Raw genomic sequence first — 6,471 nt, 5'->3', positions numbered from 1 at the left:
GATTGAGGAAATTTCATTTTATTCTTCAAATTATCACTCATTTTGTAATTTTACTAATGTTATTTTAATATTATTAATTTTATACTTAAACTGTTAGTGAGTTACGAAACTTGATAATTCGTTATAAATTTTAATGATTTTTATTATTATTTTGTTATTTTTACGCATTTTAATGTTAGCGTTATGTATTTTTTATGGATTCGATATGTAATTTTATAGTTCTATTATGCCATAGCTAATAGTTTTGGGAGTTAAGATGCACAAGCTATGTCAAAGTATAATTCTTTATTTATAATTATGGTGAGTTACATTACTTAATGATCCGTTACGTACTTTAATGATCTTGTTATATGTTTTAAAAAAAACTTTTACGCATATTAATAGTGGCTTTATTTATTTTTTATCAAAATTTTATAGTTCTATTAGGCCGTACCTAGTGGTTTGTTTAGTTAAAACACACAAGTGATGTTATAGTATAGTTCATTACGACACTTAATGGTCTGTTACATTTGTTTTTGTTTTTGTTTTTTATTTAATTTTTATGCATATTAATGGTAGTGTTACGTATTTTTATAGATTAGTTATTGAAATTTTGTAGTTCTATTAGGGCTGTAAACGAGCTGAGCCTTTCCGAGGTCGAACTTGGTTCATTTGCTTATTAATTTTGAACTTGGCTTGATAACTAACTGGGCTCGAGCTCAGCTCGACTTGGCTTAGCTTGGCTTGATAAGATTTTTCTAATATTATTTATATTATTTAAATAAAGCCAAACGAGCCGAACTTGACAAACAAAGCTTATTCGAGCATAAGCTTGACTTATTTACTAAACGAGCCTAATATTCGAGTTCAAACTCGGCTCGTTTACTAAACGTGTCATGACACAAACCTGTCCCTATAGGTTTAGCGTCGTAACCGTCCAGTAATCCTAAGATTATCTACGGCCTTTGAAACAGAATCACAAAATAAGGGGCTAGCCAAAGCAAATACATAATAATAAGTGTCCAATGAGCTATGCGGATTTAAGTGAAACAGAATATTTAAAACTTTATATATGGTATAACCAAAAATCATTCTCACATTATACCCACACACTTAACTATAGCATCTTAAATACAGCCAATGAAACAAAATCAAGCCTTATATACAGAGGCAACCAGAGCTTGTGACATGCGACACTTTAGGAACCTCCACGTGAGGCATAATGGTTGGCTTGATAAAATGGAAGTCAGACAGAAGCCCTTAGGCCTGGTCCTACACACACTCACCTACATATACATATATACAAACAGTGAGCTAAAGCCCAGTGAATAACATTAACGTAAAGAAGTTAGTGAACGAATTCCGAACATATCATATCCATAAAACAGATCATAACAGAATCAACTCTCATATCCAAACATAATAATGGTACATCTCATAGAACATAACATATTGTCATCCGACTAGAGTAATCGATTCCGAATACCGATTAAATGCATATCACCACAATGAAGTGGCTAACGAGATCTCGTAATCACATATATATCATGGACCCGCATTAACATGCCGTCCCCCATGACTTGGGACTATCTATGGATGCTATAATATATTTCAAACATAGGACATTCGTTCACATAAACAAATATCATTTCAGAAATTATAACTTATCAAATCACATTTGGAACATAATTCATATGAACACATCTTTACAATAACATTACTTACAGTGGGCATCCGGAAACGGTCAATCAATCTTTGAACGTTGACCTACAAACACAAAAGTGCATAACACAAACATATCTTATCATTACACATGTACTCGGCCATTACGGCTTAGCTTTCTTTACATGAGTTTCTTATTCAGTCCATTCTCATAACTTATACATGTAAATCATATTCTCGGATCTCAAATTTGTTTTTTGATTCAATTACTCATGTCATTTATTAGCTTATTACTCTTTAATGACTCATAATTCATGTCTAAATATGCTCAGAAAAGGATGAGGACAAAAATATGAATATTGAATGTCTTCCAAAAATATGTTGAATTTGGCTTAGTTGCTCGAGTGCACCTTTGGTCGCTCGAGCGGACTACTCTGCCTGCAAAAGTATTGGATGGTCTCGTTCTATACTCGAGCCATAACTCCTATGCTTGAGCGGTCCCATAATACACAAAAGGTTTGCTCGAGCCACCAAGTGGTTGCTCGAGTGGTCTGTAATAGACTGCAAAACTACTAGATACTCGAAATGTTCGCTCGAGCTGCAAATCCTTCACTCGAGTGACCTCCAAAAATTCTGGGTTTTCAAAACAGGGTTTTAAGCTTCTAAAATGCAAATTCAAAGGCAAAAGTCATGCATGGCTTGTCTTTAAAGCTTGAAAACTTTTCCATAAACATGAATACATGATTCTTTACAAACCCTTTGCCCAAAACTCATGAATTTAACCAAAATTGGGCTCAAAACTTCTATGCATGTGTAGACACCCCATTTTCGACTACCCTTACGATTTGGGCGCCGCCAAGTGATCACCCGATGATGAATTTATATATGCTTGTCAAATGCTCGAATTCCTCAGTAGAAAGCCTTAACTTTGAGCCTTAAAAACATGCTAACTTTGCACCAATTTTTAGACCAAAACAATAGCTTTTCAAGCTTGATTGCAGGCCCACTAATGGTGTACAGTCGGCCCTTATTAGTGGCCTACTGGCCACTTATGCAAAAATCAGATATTTTTGGTCAACTGTCTCCACAGATGCATACACCATACCAGCTGTATTTGTTTGGATATTTCTAAGAGTCTTTCATATATTTTTTTATATAGATGACCCACTCTTATGATATAGGGTTAGAAAAATTTTGTGGAGCAAAAGTTTGAAAAATATTTCACTCTCTACATTTCTTTTTCTCTCTTGCACCTTACCTACTCTTGACCTACACTCTCTAAACCAAACTTGGAGGGTTCTTTGCTGAGGTGTTTAAGCTTGCATCTTAGCTCTTAAGGGTGTGAATTGGTGGTTTATAATTCAAAAGGGATACTCCTCTTCAGGAGGTATAATTCCTAGCTTTGTTTCCCTTATTTATCTACTATATTTATTGCTATTTTTGGCTGAATTTCAGAGTTTTCAGATGCTAAAAATCATGTTTTGAAATTCCAAAAATAAGGAGGGTAGCCTCTCCTCCTTGTGCTTGTTTACTAGCTTAATTTCTCTTTTTTTTTAGCTTAATTTTTTAGCTGTTTTTACCTTGATTCTAGCATTGTTTTAGGACTGATTTTAGGTGTTAGTTTCCTTTATGCTTTGCATAGTATGCTTGTAGTGTTATGGTCCTCATAGGTTTAGTGTTTTAGGCACTAGACACCAACCTACTTGAGTTGATAGCATTTATTTAGTGTGTTTCCATACTTGTGATCATCTTTAATCACCTCTACACCTCTTTCATTTCTTGGTTCTTTTTCTTGCCTTGAGAATCGTTTCAACCGATTGATTGTTTAAGCTTGAGATATAGATCATTGTGCTTAATGGTTTAATCTCCTCGGAGATTCATTACCAATGGCATGACATCTCTCTCATGCACAAAACAACCATTTGTTTGATACTTCTCTTCATTGGTGGACTCAATTTTCATTATTGGACTTAATTGACTAATGAATGGAAAGGTAATTAATATGGAATAATAAAATTGGGGCTAAAATGGAATAAGATAATAATATGGTTTGGGGTTTAACTGGACGTTAGTTAAACACATTGAGTCTTAGTTCATTTCATACTTATTAGTGATGATAATGGTTTGAGAGTCAAATGTAAATTGCTTCCCTTGATCCATTTCATGATAGGAAGGAGGTTTTGTTGGTCATTTGGTTTCCCTCATTGAGCTTTTGTCCAATCGAACCATAGATCATCATGCAACAACTTTGCAATTGTTGATGATTTGTGAATCGATTCTATCCCTCATTTGAGCAATTTCATGATAAGGATAGGCAAAGAGGATGAATATCCCCTGGGAACACCTTGTTTCTGCTATGTTCATTTTCTGTTACAGCAGGGCCATATTTACATTAGTGGCCGGCCGGCCACTATTTGCAGTCGGCTGTCCACTACTTCTGGCTGGCCGGCCACTTTTTTGTCAACAGACAATGTTGTTTTCTTGCAAGGCAGAGCAAAAGTAGAGGCAAAACAAGAGCTTTTTTTGCAGGTAGAACAGTCATGGCAGCAAAACAGAAGTGTTTCTGGGAGGATGTTTAAATTGGCATGCACGATTCACTACCCCGCTCGAGGTGAATTAGTTGTTAATGTGTTAATTAAATTAGTGAATTCCCATGTGTAATAATTAGTGAATTCCCATTTGTAACTAATTAGTTAGTGTAATTAATTAGTTAATTTCAATTTGTAATAACTAGCTAGTATAGTTAATTATTTCCATTTGGTTTGTAATAGTTAGTTAATTCGTAGTAATTAGCTAGGACATCCATTCAGACCCTCCTGCGCGAGAGCAAAAATATAATAATGCGTATGTCTTTCAACCCCACTTCTTTCTCCCTTTTATTTACTTGCTTATGATAGATAGCATAGAGCATCATGTTTTAATTAGCATTTTCCATTACTTGCATTCATTTGTCTTGCATGCATTAGGCTCGATGCATCATTCTAACTCACATTGTTATCTAAATACTTCTTTGAAAATGTGCTCAAACCACATGCTATCAAATCGATTCTCATGCCATGCTAGTAGCCGAGCCTATTAATTGCATATTGCATATGTTGCATTAGTCAAGTTGCATTAGTTAGGGTCAAGCATTTTTCTAACTATTTTGTTTTTTTTGGCTTGCCCTAGAGTACTAGGTGAGCACTTATTGCTTTAGCATATCGCATGTGTGTGATTGTTGTCATATCAAGCATATTTTTCATGAGGCTAAGTGCTTAATTGATATACTTGTTTGAATGCCTATGGATGAAGGCTAGTTACTCAAATTGGGATAATTTGATAAATGTACATACGAGCCCACTTTTTCAAGTGGTACGTATTGAAACCTTTTTTTCAAAACAAACATGAAATCCAACTGTTCTAATTTTTTCAAATTAGTCTATACTTGTGTGCAACACATAGTAAGGTTAGCCTAATAATCGGAATAAGAGCATATAATGTAAATAAGAATCACATCATGATTAGTAGAGGCCGATCTTTGATCGGGCGAGCGGGGGTGCTCAATTCATGACTTTCCCCTCTCGTACCTAAATTCCCGAGCCGAGACACTTTGGTGATGACAGACTAATAGCCATTGGCACGAGTCTTGGGTTTCTTAAATTTTTCAAAAAACTTTAGGTGGCAATTTTGTAATCTGGCAAACCAGTCCATTTTGATATTTTGATTCAAAATCAATTTTCTAAAAGAATTGCCAGAATTGGACTCATTTGTGTTTATCTATTTCACATTGCACTTGAGGAATCAAATTCAGAACTATGGGAGTCCGAACTGTAGGGCTAGTCGTATCTGAAAGGGGCATGAAAAGCAAGCTACAACATGTAAGTTTTATAAAACCTTTTTCTCAAATCCCATGTTTTCACAAACTTGAGCTCAAAAGTTCTATGCATGTGGGAAATTCCTCTTCAAAACATGAATTTAAATGGTAAAACAAGACGATTCAATCATAAATGAGCCGAATAACTTGCAATAATAATTTAGATGCTCAAAATCAAACTTAACATGACAAGGTTCAATATGCATGTAGGATCGATTCATTTCAAAACTTCTTCAAACATGGAATTTGCTTTCAAAGCTTGATCTAATATGCATGCATGTTAGTTTCATGGTCCTATGGTCCAAACTCAACATAATGATAGAGCTTATGATCAAAATGATGATTAACACTCATGAATGCATGCATGTGTGAATTGTAACTCAATTCTACATTCTAAGCTCATAATATGCAATTAAATTCTTCATGTATTCTCATGTTTGATGATATAAGTTCATAATTTAGGAGTTGAATTCTTACCTAGAGTCTCCAAATTCTCTTGTTCTTGTACAATCTTGAACTTACAAACAATGATCCTCAAGTTCTCTTTCACAATCTACACTTTCTCTCTCTAAAAGTGCACTCTCTCTTTCTCTCTCTCTCTCTCTCTCTCTCTCAAACATACTCTCAGATTTTAGGAGTTCAAAATGATGAAGGGATGAGTTCAAATGAGCTTAAAGGCCCACTTATATAGTTGTAATGCCATAATACATTAATTGGAACCTTAGGCTTGCCAAACACAACTTAATTAATCGGATTGAATCAGTTTTTAATAAAATTTGCCATATAATTCTAAAATTCCAAATAACATATTGATGTAACCAATTTCAGTTTCAGATGCCGATAAGGCTTTCAATTTTCAGATCAAAGCAGAATTCTAGACAAATATTTCTATGAGTAACAGATAGGAAGCCAAATAGCATACAAAATACACAATAAACACATTATTTATTTTAATTACTTGATTAACGGTCTTAACT

General features: G+C 34.4%; 1 long non-coding RNA gene across 1 annotated transcript; it reads right to left on the bottom strand.

Moving 5' to 3' along the window:
* Positions 1–338: 338 nt before the first annotated feature.
* On the bottom strand, positions 339–6,134 carry LOC114286535 (uncharacterized). The gene is made up of 3 exons (XR_003637572.2): positions 5,972–6,134; positions 1,705–1,746; positions 339–1,265 (listed from the first exon to the last, which is right to left on the bottom strand). It is a non-coding gene; the product is annotated as an uncharacterized LOC114286535 (long non-coding RNA).
* Between the last annotated feature and the right edge of the window lie 337 nt (positions 6,135–6,471).

Source organism: Camellia sinensis, chromosome 11, assembly GCF_055761805.1.
Source record: "Camellia sinensis isolate YWXY chromosome 11, ASM5576180v1, whole genome shotgun sequence".
NCBI lineage: Eukaryota > Viridiplantae > Streptophyta > Magnoliopsida > Ericales > Theaceae > Camellia > Camellia sinensis.
Note: the sequence above shows the minus strand (reverse complement) of the source record. Positions and strands in the feature narration are given on the sequence as shown.